The following is a 15,408-nucleotide window of genomic DNA, read 5'->3' on the forward strand; positions in this document are numbered from 1 at the left end:
GCTACAGTAAAATAAACTGCCAATACCAAGTGCTAGCGAGCAGGGCAGGGAACCGGACCTCTCCGACACTGCTGGTGGCAGTGAACTGCTGTGGCCACATAGGAAAAGTCTGGCAGTTTCTTACGAAGTTAAATTAACCACACAATACAGCAGCAATCCTACTTCTAGGTGTTTACCTGAGTGAAATGAACATTATATGCACACAGGAAGCTGTATGTAAATGTTTGTATCGGCCCTATTCATAACCACCGAAAGTCAGTGAATGGATAAACAGTCTGTGGAATATTACTCAGCAAAAAAAAGAACAAATTATCGATTCACACGACACTGATAAATCTCAAATGGATTATACTAGGCGAAAGAAGCCAGACTCAGAAGGCCACATCGCGTATGAATCCATTCGCAGGACATTCTGGAAAAGATCAATTTATAGCAACAGAAAACAAAGCCGTGGTTGCCAGGGGCTGAGAGTGGTGGAGGAAGTTGAATACAAAGGGTCAATAAGGAATTTTCTGGAGTGATGGAATTCTTCTCTATCTTGCTGATCTTGCTGTGGTGCTCGTTACAGGACTATATATATCCGTCAAAACGTATAGAACTATACACGAAAAGGGTGGATGTTATTCTACATAAATTATACCTCGATTCCAAAAACATGGAATCAACTCAAGAATTAATCAGGCAGATTTATAAAATGGAACAGAGTGTTCACAGAATCTTAGTTGATTGAGAGAATTTACTTTATGGTAATTTTTACCAAATGTTTAGCCCATCTCTTAACTTTCAGTACCCTCACCTCATACCATGTCCCCAAAATAAGTTCCATGTGGATTAAAGGCCCACCTAGTTTAAAAACCATAAACATTTTAAAAGAATTTTTTCCCCTCTATCTTGGGGTAGGGAAGGCCTTTCTCAGCAAGGCATAAAAACCAGTTCCCAAGTTTTTACTAAAGGCAGAATCTCCTTTCTATCTTTTCAATTATTAACATCACAGAAATAATTCCTCTGACCACCCCCCACCTTTTTTTTTTTTTTGAATGGTGCTCTGCCCAGTGTGTAACAAGTATCTGAAAGGGACTTGGCGCTCTTAGGCAGCAAAATGGAAAAATGTGTTTGTCAGTTTCTCGTGAGCAGTGAAAGCACCAGGAACGTAGTGATATCCCTCTCTGAGTCCAAAACCTATACAGCGATGTCCCCCTCTGAATCCCAAACCGGACTCAGGCACACCACAGCCACACCAGAGCCCCCAGAATGAACACATAAGCCACACCAAAGCAGCTTCTTAACTGGCTCTCCCTACACCTGAGCAAACTCACTTTGCCATTTCTGGAAGGCTATTCATGGTACCAAAAACACAGCAGCTCGCCTTTCCTGGCCAAACTTGCCGATGAAATTCCATTTCTCAGACTTTTTCTCCCTCTGCTGAACAAAATCATATCCATAATTAAAGTTCAACTTTTTGTTCTTTTCTGTGTTTCCGACAATTTTTTTTTTTCTAGGAAAGTCACACATACCTGGAATCTGTGGGGTTTGGGCAAGAATTATTCACACAGAAAACACCCTGCATTTCATCAGTGTCTTTCAACAGCAAAATCTGCTCTATCCCCCCCTTTAAGGAAAGTCACCTTGCAGGGATGTGGGAATGATAAAAGCAGAGGGAATCTGATCAGGGCTTGGCACTGCGCTGAGGCCCTGTAAAACAATATCCCTGAACAGCTACAAAATTTGGCCACTTTTTGTTTTCCAGCTTTGCATTTGAGCTGTAAACGCAGCCCAAACCAAGAAATGTCCAGATCTTAACTAAGCAAAATTTCGGGACACTAAAACAGGACTCCCCAAATCCTTTGGAAATAACACCTACTTTGTCACTTAATTTACAAATTATTATGACATTGAACTTAATTGTATTGTCTTTTAATAACTAAACTCTTAATAAATTGTTAATTATGAATAGCAAGAAAGCAAGAAATATTGGCATACCATGTATAACTGAGGTTACACTCATAGGCTTAGCTCTTAAAATAGCCAAAGAGAAGTGGAGAAAGATGGGGGGAACTGTAACATCTAGTTAGACCTTGGCTTAATAAATCTTCATTCTCCATCACCCAACAGCTCCCAACCCTGATCAAAGAAATGAGTCCTTTTTCTGTCTATGGTGACTATCAGACAGGATCAGCTACATAATTTATGGGGCTCAGTGTAAAATGAAAATGCGAAGCCCCTTGTTCAGAAATTGCCAAGAATTTCAACAGCGACAGCAAAGCATGAAAACCACATACAGGTTTCATACCCACGAAGCCAGCTCTACCAACAGATAGATCATGTATTTGGCTAGCGAGCTGGTAAGAAAAGTAAAGCATTTCGCTTCTAAGTGAGTAGCAATGATTTCATGTGTGTGTCTGCGCTGCAACTGGGGTTGTAAAGTTTTACGACCTCCTCTCCCAATCTCTCGCTTTTCCTGAGGGTTTCAGCCTGTTGGGCAAAACGTACTCCTGCAGTGCCTACCATACAAAATGTGGTCCACGGAGCCGCAGCACCCGCAGCACCCGCATCACGTGGGGGGCTTGTCAGAAATGCAGACGGTCGGGCCCCAACCCGGATCTACTGCATTTTAACAAGATTCCCAGGAGATTCGTGTGGACGGTACATACTAAGGAGGGTCACTATCCAGACGGCCACGGAAAACCTCTGCCGTCTGCCTCATCCGCGTTGGCAAAGCCCGTCGGCTCCCCTGCTCCTCACCTTATACATAGTACCGGAGCCTCAAAAGGGCAAGTCCCTGTTGGAATGCTCTCACCCGAGACCTCCAGCCTCCTCTTTCTCCCGGTGTTCACCGCCCCCCCCCCCCCCCCGGCCCCGGGCTGCCGCTCAATCCCGCCGCGCCCCCGGCCACCTGTTCTGGGTCCCGCCAAACAGCGCCGCGCCAAGCCCTTCGGGGCCCTGGGCGCGTTCGCGCTCCGCCCGCAGCGGTAAACTGAGTTCCCCAGGAGTCTGGTCTCGAAGACCGCCCGCGTGAACACGATTCGCGGCTCCGTTTCCCGGCGGGGTGGGGACAGTCTGAGTCCTTACGAAGCTTTTGGATACACACGCCGTCCCCCGACCCCTCGGAGAACGCGGCGCCGCAGCCCCCTTTCCCACGGCGCGCACTCCCCGGCTATCCGGGTGCGGCCCCCCCGGGTGCTCGGCGGCTTCGCCTCTGCCTTTCAGGGCGGCCCCGGGCTCCGACTCAGAGCCGCAGCCGGGCGGAGGGAGCGTTCGCCCCGCTGTCCCGTCGCCCTCCAGGTCCAGGCGCTCCGCCCGAGCTGCCCGCGCCCGTTGTCAGCTCCGGGGGGGAGACGGCGGTGCTGGGTCTCAGGAGCCCGAAGGGAACGGACTCATCCCAGCGCCGCGCGCTTACCTGTCTGTCCCCGCAGACGGGCTGGCTGCCGGCGCCCTCCCGCCCTCCTTCTTGTCTTTCCCTCCGGCCGCGTCCCTCCCCCTTTCCCGCGGGCTGGCTCCGCCCCCGCCGCTCCGGGCCGGTCCGCCCGCCCGCCCGCTCTCCAGCTGTCCGGCGCGGCGTGGCGCGTCCGGCGCTCGGCGGCGGCAAGGCTGGGCGCGGAGGCTGGACGCGGAGGTGGGGAGCGGGCGGGGCGCCGGCCGGGGAGGGTGTGAGCGAGCGGCGCGGCGGGCGGGGGGAGAATCGCGGCCGGGGGGCTGGGCGGCCCACCCCTCGCCTGCAGAGGCCCCCCACTGCGCTTCTGGACTACCCGCGCCGCGAGACCTCCGGTGGCCCGGCGTCCGGTCCGGCGCGCTCCCGGGAGACGCCCAACCTCCAAACCCAGCCTCTCACCTTTAGGGGTCGCCCTGGTATCCAAATGCCTGTCTCACCGTTTTCAGCGGGGTGCACTGTGACGGGCGGGAACCCCGAGGTCGCCCCTCTGCCACAATACTCCCAATGCAGACGTCAAAATTCAGACCACTGGAGGGGGATCTGGAGAGATCAGTAAAAGGAAAATGTCCTGGGGAAGCTTTTAGCCCCATGGTTATCTGATGGATAGGTTACACCGGATACCTAGAAACCGGGATTCCCAGCACTCTGCTTGTATGTGTGTTGGGGGGGGGGGGGGAGGAGTGGGAGGGTGGGATACGGAGTGAGTTACCTCTGGGCCCTTCTATCTTTTCTCTGTGTTAGCATCTCCTCCGTATGCAGGTTCACGGAATAAAAATTAGATCTGGATAGGACTTACAGACCATCTAACTAGTTTGTCAAAGTTCCCCATGTTACAGATGGGAAAATGGAGGCCTGGGGGCCTTGACTCAGTTCTACAATTCCAATTACTTGTAGAGACGGGGGGGGGGGGGGGGGGGGGGGGGGGGAAACGCTCTGAATTCCCTCTCTGGCTCCTTCTACTGCTGCCCAACTCTCCGCTTCAGCCCCACCCTTGACGGTCAAACAGCTTCTATACTTGCAAAATGCTTTATCACTTTAAAGGCACCATTCTCTTTCGCTAAAACCTGCAGGAGAATATTCCGTTGTTCTTTACCACCGAAACAAAGTTCCAGATTCTGAATTGCATCCACAGCTCTGGAGAAGATGTTTCTAAAGGGCAGGTGTGCAGAGCACATCCTGGCTGACTCTGCCACCTTAGACACAACCTCTCGGGGGAAGATGTGCACCGCTTTGCAGGAGGCTTGAATTTGTTTCGCAAACACCAACTTATTAACACTCATAACATTCTAGCTGGATAAATGAATGGAAAGTGTTTTCAGAGAGACTTTTGACTGGTTGGATTAAGGGGGAGTGGAGGTCAGGAAGTTCATCCAGATTACATAACAAGTTGGAGGCAGAATTATGATAAGGGGGAAAACAGTATATTTTACTAAACACGTTTAATGATACTCCAGAGGATTAAATTGTTTCTCTTTGCATTAACTTAATACTCGCACTGTATATGTTCCACTTACTAGAAAATAGACTTCATATTGTGTAGAGCCCCCCAAAATCTCCTAAATTGCCATTTGGCAGAATCTATTGAAACTGAGTGTACGATTACCCCACGTCCGGCAGTTGCCCTTCTAGGTGTGTATGCAACAGAAATGAGTGCATATGTTTACCAAAGGATGTGCATGAGAACGTTCATAGCAGTGCCTTTCTAATAGCCCTAGATTGAAAACTACTGCAATGTCCATCAGCAGAATGGATCGAAAACATTGCGGCGGTACAGTCACAAAATGGAATACCAAACAACAAGGAGAAAGCACGAGCCACTGCTACACTGAGTACAGATGGAACTCATAAACAATATCGAGCAATGGAAGTCAGACATGAAAGCATGCGTACAATGTGACTCCGTTTATGCAAAGTATAAAACAGGCAAAACCAACAATCAGGGTAGTGGTCATTGAGAAGTTGGTGACTGGAGGGGGTTCCAGGGGGGATAAGAAGGGTTTGTGGGGCGCAGGTGATGTCTTGTTTCTTCATCTGGGTGCTGCTTACGTGGATCTATTAGGTTTGTGAAAAATCAATGAGAAGCTCACCTGTGATAGGTACTTATGATATGAATCGCACCTATGATATGTGCACTTTCCCTATACATGTTTTACTTCAAGAAAAAGTTAAAATATATATGTACCTCCTATTAAAAGTTGCTCGAATTTCTTTTTCTTTTTTTTTTTTTTTTACATTTATTTATTTTTGAGACAGAGAGAGACAGAGCATGAACAGGGGAGGGTCAGAGAGAGAGGGAGACACAGAATCCGAAACAGGCTCCAGGCTCTGAGCGGTCAGCACAGAGCCCGACGCGGGGCTCGAACTCACGGACCGTGAGATCATGACCTGAGCCGAAGTCGGACGCTTAACAGACCAAGCCACCCAGGCGCCCCTCGAATTTCTAAAGTAATGCCAGAAGAAGTATGCTTTTCCTTTCAACAATCTCGCTATTAAAAAAAAAAGACACTTGAAGGAAATATGTCTAAAACGCAAAAATGAGACACTCCTTAGCCTAACATTAAAATTCAGATTTTGATGCGCTTCCAGCCAAACTTTTATTCCCACTGGCACACCCTCTCAGGTCAACATAACTCTGCCATCAAGACCGAAGGAAGACAGGGTCACACGCCTACACAGGCACTGTCTGGTGATATGAAGGAAGGCTGTGGGTGCTCCTGATTTGCAGTTAAAGGTTTTGGGGGATTATTTGTTTTTTGTTTTTTTGTTTTGTTTTGTTTTTGCAGTTAAATCGTAAATCTAGGGGACCGCAGACCGGAGGCTGATGTCCCAGCAACGAGAGAGTGGGCAATTTGGATCCTGCTCCACACGGTATTTGAGCCGGTGATAGAGTTTGATCCCCAGCATCAGTCGGTCAGGAAACATGGCAGAGACTGAGTGGGGAGAGCAGAAGGCCTTGTCTCCCTTGTCCCCTCCCTCTGGTGGACCCCTGAGCGTGGGCTCTCTGTAAAGGGAGGTGGCAGTAAAGGACAGCTTACCAGGGCTCAGGGCCCAGCTCCCTCCATAGAACTTCAAAGGCAAGTTCACCTGTGGCCAAATAGTCTAAAAATATATCACCCAATGAGCTCACACAGATTTATGATGTCCCCAGGGAAATGAGCACAAAGGGAACACGGGACTTGGACGTGAGTCGAGAGTGGGATGAGAAACTAGCACGGCAGTGATGGTGACGATGTTCGTGAAGGTCATACTCACTATGTGCTGGGCACTAGGTTCTACCTACTTGATACGAAATCTTCATGGCAACCCACTGAGGATTGCCCAGCTGAGGAAACTGAGGCACAGAGAGGTTAAGCAGCTTCTCCCAAGATCCATGGCTAGTAAGCGGTAGAGCCAGGACGGGAGTCAGGCCAAGGGTGACTCTCAAACTCCTGCTGTCTTCAGGCTGGGCATGAAAGGCAGAATTTGGGGATGGCTAAAGCACTACAGAGAGAATCAGGAGATGAGGGGAGGGGTTTGTTGTCTTCCAGGTCTGCTACTAGCTAATCGGTGTAGTCACTTAGACTACACTGAGTCTGGGTCCCAGTTTCCCCATTTGTAAAATACATGGTGGGTGGCAAGACAGCCTGAGCCCTAGCGGTCATGCCAAGGGTTGGTTTGGGGTATTTTAGGTCCCTCCTAATCTCATCAGCATTCCAACACCCCGAATAAAAGGCATCTCATCAAAACAGTGTACTAGACAAACAAAACGAGAAAAGTCCCCTGGCCAGCAGGGCCCCCACTTCCCGCACAAGTGTAGTCCGACTACCAGGCCTGAATTTCTCCTTTATAGAAATTCTGGAGCTACTACTTCTCAGAAGTTCTTTCTGGCTTCAATCTTTCGTTCATCCAACAAACATTTAGTCTATGTCTACAGCATCGGCGACGATAGCCTAGGATATGCTGCAGTAACAACTCGAAATCTCTATAGTTAACACAACAAAGGTTTATGTCTTACTCATACCGTGTGTTCACTGCAGGTTGGAAGGGAGAGCTCTACTTTACCACGGTCGCTCAGGGGCCCAGGCTGACCGAGTAGCCACCTTCTCAAATGTTGCTGGTTGCTCAGGCAGAAGGAAAAGAGAGCTCTGGACCACCAGCATTTAAATGCTTCGGCCCAGACTTGATGTGCAATGCTTCTGCTCCCGACTCATCGGCTAGAACTGTTCACATAGTTGCACGAGGCACAGAGGGCCAGGATATGCAACCCTATAAGGACCCAGGAAGTGCAGAGGTAGAAATACTCCCATACCCACTATAGCTGGACCCTGGGCAGATGACGATGAGCAAGAGGTGATCCCAGCCCCCAGGCACTCACAATCAAACCAGAGAAGTCTCTGGCCACATGATTCCAGCCCTGTGGTGTAGGCTTTGGTGGATCTAGGTGAAAAACCAATCACTGCCCGTGTAAGTGATGTCACCATGTGGTACAGCAAAATTGTTCTCTAGAACATTGCGTTAGTTGTAGTGGTGGTGAATCTATTGCACAACGGAGGAGATGAATAAATCACACATCCTCGTGGGAGGCAGAAGCCTCTCTCTTGTGAAAATACTGAATGAAGACAGTTGGACATGTTGTCATTCTGTTCGATGAAAGTTACGAATAGCAGTTTAATGAAAAATGAAACCAGACTTTGGCCTCTAGCAAGATAAGGGTGGTGGGACCAGCCCTTTCTGAGAATGTGTCCCAACCTGGGAAGAGCTGAGCATGGCCCCGTGCCAATACAAATAATCCTAGAGTCGAGAAAAAAACGGAACGCCTCCCAAATAGATCTGCACACTGGCGTTAGCTCGTACAACTCAACACCACCCTGCCTTCAGTGAGCAATCCAGGGCCTTGGGGTGGAGACTGGGGGAAGGAAGATGAGCCCATCTCCTCAGAAGTGAGGCAAGGGACAACTCTCTGGGCCAGGCCACATTCAGCTCAGCTGTAATTGAAGTTCTCTGAACAGAGATGGCCTGTTTGTTTCTTGAAGGAACCCATGAAGTCCTGGCCAGGCCTTTTTTTTTTTTTTTTTTTTTTTTAATATTTTGTTTTTAAGTAATTGCTACACCCAAATGGGGCTCGAGCCCACAACCCCTAGGTCAGGAATTGCATGCTCTAACGACTGAGCCAGCCAGGCACCCGCTCACCATGCAATTTTATTTTTTAATTTGTTTTTAATTTTTTTTCAACGTTTTTTATTTATTTTTGGGACAGAGAGAGACAGAGCATGAACGGGGGAGGGGCAGAGAGAGAGGGAGACACAGAATCGGAAACAGGCTCCGGGCTCCGAGCCGTCAGCCCGGAGCCTGACGCGGGGCTCGAACTCACGGACCACGAGATCGTGACCTGGCTGAAGTCGGACGCTTAACCGACTGTGCCACCCAGGCGCCCCTCACCATGCAATTTTAAACCAAACCTTTGGTTTACCTGTCTCTGAAACCACAGGGCATATTTCAGGAGAGAATTCTGGACAGACACACCCTTACAGCACCCTAGTTTGTCTTATGTGTCCATTTTCCCCCTTCGAGAAGATACTTTGAGATATGCAAATATTCTGTTTCTCGTCAAACGTTCTCTTATTTTTTTTTTTAATTTTTTTTTTTAACATTTATTTATTTTTGAGACAGACAGACAGAGCATGAGCGGGGGAGGGTCAGAGAGAGAGGGAGACACAGAATCTGAAACAGGCTCCAGGCTCTGAGCAGTCGGCACAGAGCCCGACGCGGGGCTCGAACTCACGGACCGTGAGATCGTGACCTGAGCCGAAGTCGGACGCTTAACCGACTGAGCCACCCAGGCGCCCCAAACATTCTCTTATTAATGGCAGCATCCGTCTGTGAACCATACCTGCAACAGTGATTACTGTGGTGTTTTCTATTTCCCTCATTGCTTCCACGTTCATTCATTGGAATTCTTCTATAGGGAAGGGCTATACCTTCTCTCCCATTACTGTACTTATTCAACTGCTCAATTTATATCAGTATGGACTCATAGGTAATTGTTTCAGTCTTTGGGTTCTAATCCAATGCTATCACTTATTTTGTTGTCAAACTGTCTTGGCTTCAGTCACTGGGAGCTCTTTCAGGTTGGCTCCCGTGTCCGTTCCTTTTTTGAACACTTCCTTACTTTCTGGAACCACAAGATATTTCAGGCTTATCTTGTATATCACATCATTTTTTTTTCTTTCATTTCACCCAAGAAGATGTCTTAAGTCCCCCTCCTATTTAAAACTAACTATTTGCATATTTTTAGCCAATTCACCAATTGGGGACCCGATGCATGAAGTGATACTCCATTTTATTTGTCCTAAGTTGCTTTTCTCAAGTTATAACAATTCTTCTACCTGTGTCTCGTTTCGGGGAACTTAGTGAAAAAACAAATACCTGTTAACCTACATCCTTCACCCTAGAATATTTTTGGTATACCCATTGGCCCCATACATACTTCCTTGATCTCACCTGTTGTTATGACATCTTTGGCTATAAGTACAAGAAACCACAAATCCAACTGGCTGAAATCATAAGGAAATGTGTTATGTCAGGAAACAGGAAGACCAGATGCACAGCACAAGGACTCTGGCTCCTCCTCGCTGTTATCCTTTCGACACTGCCCTCAGCCTGGTTTCCCTCCTGGTCGTATGTTGGCAGTCAGCAACAAAGAAGCAACAGGCTACCTCGCTTCAGCCCACCAAGAGGGGTGAGGGAGGGAAGGAGAGGGAAAAACAAAAACTAAAAACAAAACAAAAACAAACACCTTCCTTGCACTGTGGCTTAAATAGCCTTCGCTTTAGCTTGATTGGGCTAAGTTAGATCATATGATGACCTCTGGACCAATTCAGCTGCCAGGGGGATGCCAGAAACTGATTGGCTTAAGCCTGAATTCAAGAACCAATCACTATCAAGGGGAATGTGATTAACATGTTTGGTGAGGACAAGTGGTTCTCAAATATAAGACGGAATCCGAATCACCAGGAAGGCTTACTAAAATACCAATTGCAGGGCTTATAGCCCCAGGGTTTCTGATTCAGTAATCTTGGATAGAGCCTGACAATTTTCTGCTCTGCTCTTCTCTTCTCCTTTCTTTTCTTTTCTTCTCTCTTAATTTTGAGAGAGAGAAAGAGAGGGTGCGAGCGAGCACAGGAAGTGGGGAGAGGAGCAGAAGGAGAGGGAGAGAGAATCTTAAGCAGGCTCCATGCTCAGCACAGAGTCCAACTGGGAGCTCAATCTCAGGACCACGAGAACATGACCTGAGCCAAGATCAAGAGTTGGACACTTAACTGCCTGACTGAGCCACCCAGGTGCCCCAATTTGCTTTTCTTTTTTTTTTTTCCTGTAAAAAAAATTCTTTTAACGTTTATTTATATTTGAGAGACAGAAAGCACGAGTGGGGGAGGGGCAGAGAGAGCCGGAGACAGAATCTGAAGCAGGCTCCAGGCTCTGAGCTTTCGGCACAGAGCCTGACATGGGGTTTGAACCCACCAACCGGGAGATAATGACCTGAGCCAAAGCCGGACACCTAACTGACTGAGCCACCCAGGCGCCCCAGCCTGGTCTTTTAAATGCCACAGCCTAGAAGTGATACCTATTACTTCTGCCTACAATTCATTGGCCAGTATTAGTCCTATGGCTCCAACTTAAATGTATGGAATGTTTGATGACCACTCATCTATACCATAGTAGGTATCAGTAGTTATTTCTTTTCTTTTCTTTTTTAAGATCTTATTTTTCAGTAATCTCTACCCTGAATCTGGGGCTTGAACTTACAAGCCTGAGATCAAGAGTCCCATGCTCCACCGACTGAGCCAGCCAGGCACCCATTAGTAGTTATTTATTTCTTTTAAGTGTCTATTTATTATTTTTGAGAGAGAGAGAGAGTGTGCGAGAGGGAGAGGGGCAGAGAGAGAGGGAGACAAAGAATCCCAAGCAGGCTCCAGCCCCTGAGCTGTCAGCACAGAGCCCCACGCCAGGCTAGAACTCACGAAGCGAGAGATCATGGCCTGAGCCGAAGTTGGACGCTTAACCAACTGAGCCACTCGGGCGCCCCAATAGTTATTTCTTGATAAATAGTTTGAGTCTTTTTCTCAGGACCTTTTCCAGCCTCAAGAGGTCTTTCTTGAGGGTTGATGACAAAGGCCACACTGGATTCCAGTGAGGCCTTCCCCGACGGCCTTATTTACTTATTTATTTTTTTAACTTCCTCCTGCACCATGCCCAGATCTCTCTCTACTCTTTCCCTGCTTTATTTTCTCTCCATAGCACTAATTGCCAACCAACTTATGTCACTTATTTGTTTGGTTTATTGTCCGTCTCCCCTCCCCAAAACAGAAAGCAAGTCCCATAGGGGCAAGAATGTTCTGGTTTAGTTTTTTTTTGTTTTGTTTTGTTTTTTTTTTTTACTGTTTTTGTTGCTGCTGTGTTCCCAGTGCCTAGACCTGTGCCTGGTACATAGTTGGTATTCAATAAATAATGAATGAATGAATGAATGAATGAATGTGTGAATCATGGGTTTATATGAGAGGAGGTGATGCTTTTTTTTTTTTTTTTTTTACCAGGTACCTTCCTGGAGGGCCCTGGCCTTGCCTGAGTAGATGTACCAAAGGAAAAGTGTATAGTGACTATTAAAAGCTGTGCTCTCTAAAATTCGTAGTGCCAGCCACTTACCTTGGTCCTTTGCACAGCTCCCTGCTATGACCGTCTCTATACTCAAGAACAGGCAAAGGAGACACTAAGAAAGGCCTCAGAAATATTGGTGTCAGAGCCTTTCTTCCCCTAAGTTTGCCTCTGGATAGACCAAGTCCCCAGGGCAGGCTGGACACATCATCGGAAAGCCAGCTACTAAATAGAGTTTCCAGGGACACCGTGGAACGCTGCTGATCTCTGCCTCCACCTGAAAAAGAAAGTTCAAAAAACGCAAGTTATTCTCCAAGTCACCAGGTTAGGCGCCCAGTTTCCCTGGGAGGGACGTCTGCCCTGGCGACAACAATGATAAAACCCCTTTCTCCCGACCGGAGAGGTGGGACTCGGGGGAAAACGTCAATCCCTTGCTTTTTGTTCATCTTCTTTAGTCCTGCACTCCACAAAGCGAAATGTGATAGTAGCATAATTTCTGTAGCTTTTCTAAGAAATTCCTCTTTGCTGGCACATAAAGAGGACTCTCCTGGATTCCTGCCATTGGCCATGGAGCTTTAACACATTGTTGTTGGCTCGGCTGGGGAGCCAAGATGAGTAAAATATTCTCCAAACTCCTGTGGAAACACACAGCAAGTGTTTCCAACCGTACTGTATTATTTGACCCAAAATATTTTTCCCCCTCCTATTTGCCAATCCATGTGTTACTTCCCTCAAAACTCCAAGTGACCTTCCTTTTCCAAACCCCACAGCCCTTGGATTACTATAAGGGTCTGAGGCCACCTCTAAATAGTTCGGTGATCTTCAGCAAGTTACCTCCCGTTTCTGAGCTTGTCTTTTCCCATCTCATGGAAAGAGATGTATTAGAACAGAGTTTCTCAGGCTTCAGTGTGGATCAAAATCATCTGGAGGGCCTGTTACAACTGTGGGCTGGGCCCTCCCTCCAGACCTACTGATTCAGTAGGTTTGGGGTAGAATTCCAGGATTTGCATCTCTAACAAGTCCTCAGTGGGCCCAAGGCCACTGGCTCAGGGACCCTATTTTGAGAGTCACTGTCTTAGATGAACTCAGAGGTTTATGTAGCTGTTCTTGTAATGAGTCTATTGGTCTGAGTCAGGGCTCTTTTGGTGGCAAGTGACAGAAACTTGAGGCAAATCAGCTTAGATAAGGAAGGGAATTTATCAGCTCATATATCTGGGAAGGACAGAGGTGGAGTGGATTCTGCATACAGGAATTCAAATTATGTCATCAGATTCCTCTCCCTCCCTCTCTCAATAGTTAGTTCCAATCTCCTCTTTCTACACAGGACTTCTTCCATGCTAAGTGGCATGAAACATGGCTATAGACACTTCCAACTTCTATCATCAGCCCAGATAACAATCACAGAGAAGAAACAGAACTTCTGGTTTGGGGAATAATCATCCCAGGGACAGGTTCTCATTGGCCTGGCTTGGGCCATCATATGGTGAGGAGGATGGAGTGTTATGATTGACTAAGCCCATGTCACATGACTTCTCTTGATGTGGACATCCAGGGCATTAGGCTGGACAGCACCCTTCTCAGATGGAGCCTCTGTACCCGTCGTGTTTGTTGCTGTATTTTCAGGGTCTAGTACCTAGCGCATAGCAGGTGATTAACAAATATTTGTCGAGTGGGTGAATCATTTCATGAATGGTGTGAACTCTTCTCAAGGAATCTGGAAATCTTCAAAATTGGAGATCCTGTGCCCTCTGGGGTAGACGTGAAATTTCTTGGGACTTTTCACACAACTTTACTGGCCCCAACCAAAGTACAGTGTGGTGTTGTTCTCCTTTTTCGTTTTCTCCTCCATGTGGAGGCTAGAATTCTGCTAAGACCCAGCAGATGCTCCACCCTTTACACTCTTTTTGGGTTTCTGACACTCCTTTTGATGCTGCTTTGTCTTTGGAAACGCAGCCGTGTACCTTTTTTCCTCAAAATACTGTAAATCACTCTCCAAGTGTCGATCCTCTTTAGTGTCTTTTAGTGAGTGCCCTGTAGGCTTTTATTAGTTTATAGTTTAATAAGGTTTAAATTATCATTTTTTTCCAACAAAGATAAACATCTGCCCGTCCCCCTCCCCAGCCTGTATTGCAGTGGCTTCTCTTTAGGATATTGACTGAATGAGGGGACCCGGGTTCTGTGTTTCAATCACTGACTCTTTGAAGGCCCCCCCGGGGGGGCTTCGTCGGTTAACCATGTGACTTCAGCTCAGGTCATTATCTCACGGTTTGTGAGTTCCAGCCCCGTGTCAGAATCTGTGCAGACAGCTCAGAGCCTGGAGCCTGCTTCAGATTCTGTGTCTCCCTCTCTCTCTGCCCTCCCCGCCTCGCACTCTGCCTCCGTCTCTCTCTCTCAAAAATAAATACACATTTAAAAATAATAATAATAATAAACACTGACTCTTTGGGGGGACCTCAATTTCCTTATTTGTAAAAGAAGGGTTAAACCACATCAGTGGTACTCTGAATTGACTACCCATTGAAACCGCCTGGGGAGCTTGAAATAAAGACTGATGATTAGGCCACATCCGCAGAGAATCTGATGTATATGGTGGGGCCATCAGTATTTTTAAAAGTTCTCCAGGTAGATCTAATGTGCAGCCAGAGTTAAGAACGGCTGCCTAGATCTTTCTAATTTAAGAATGTAGACTTAGAGTCAGAATGCCAGCCCTACCACTTAAGACAAATCGTGTGATCTCCCTAGGACTCGGTTTCCTTATCTGTAAAATGGAGACATTGAGAGTATTTAGGGTTGCTGTGAGAATTAACTGAGATGATCCAAGTAGAACCTTGCTATTCAAAGTATGGTACCTGAACCCAGCCAGTGGTATATATATATCACTTAGGTACTTCCCAAATGAGAAATCTCAGTTTCCTCCCCAGACCTACTGAAGCAGAATCTGCATTTTAATCGGACCCTCAGACAATTCTTACGTACGTTACAATCTGAGAAGTATTGGTGTTGAGGGTTTATTAGACTACCCAGCACAAAGTAAATGTTCAATCAACATTAGTCATGACTAATATTTGTACTAAAAATTCTCAAGGTAGATCATTCTATTTCCTTCCCAGCTTCTCAAGTTTTTTCTAGACCCAGCACTAATATTTTAGTCTTTGGACTTCTCTTTAACTAAAATAATCATGTACTCCCAACATCACTCATTATTAAAGATATAAATATGTTTTAATTATAAACGGAAATGCCCCATAACCAAGCCTTGGGGTTTTTGGGGGGGTAAATTAAATAGAATCTATTTCTGCATTACTTATCTTCAGTGCCCATGACAGCCATACAGTTCTTTTTCCATT

At 47.0% G+C, this 15,408-nt stretch overlaps 1 protein-coding gene across 1 annotated transcript in view; it reads right to left on the bottom strand.

The window, feature by feature from the left end:
* The window catches only part of ADGRG2 (adhesion G protein-coupled receptor G2), a 123,849-nt gene extending 120,343 nt beyond the window's left edge, over positions 1-3,506 (bottom strand). The window contains exon 1 of the mRNA XM_058713997.1: positions 3,398-3,506. The gene's annotated coding sequence lies outside the window, so the exon portion shown is untranslated. The remainder of the gene's footprint in view (positions 1-3,397) is intronic.
* Positions 3,507-15,408: the final 11,902 nt, after the last annotated feature.

The sequence above is a fragment of the Neofelis nebulosa genome, chromosome X, assembly GCF_028018385.1.
Source record: "Neofelis nebulosa isolate mNeoNeb1 chromosome X, mNeoNeb1.pri, whole genome shotgun sequence".
In the NCBI taxonomy this organism is placed as follows: domain Eukaryota; kingdom Metazoa; phylum Chordata; class Mammalia; order Carnivora; family Felidae; genus Neofelis; species Neofelis nebulosa.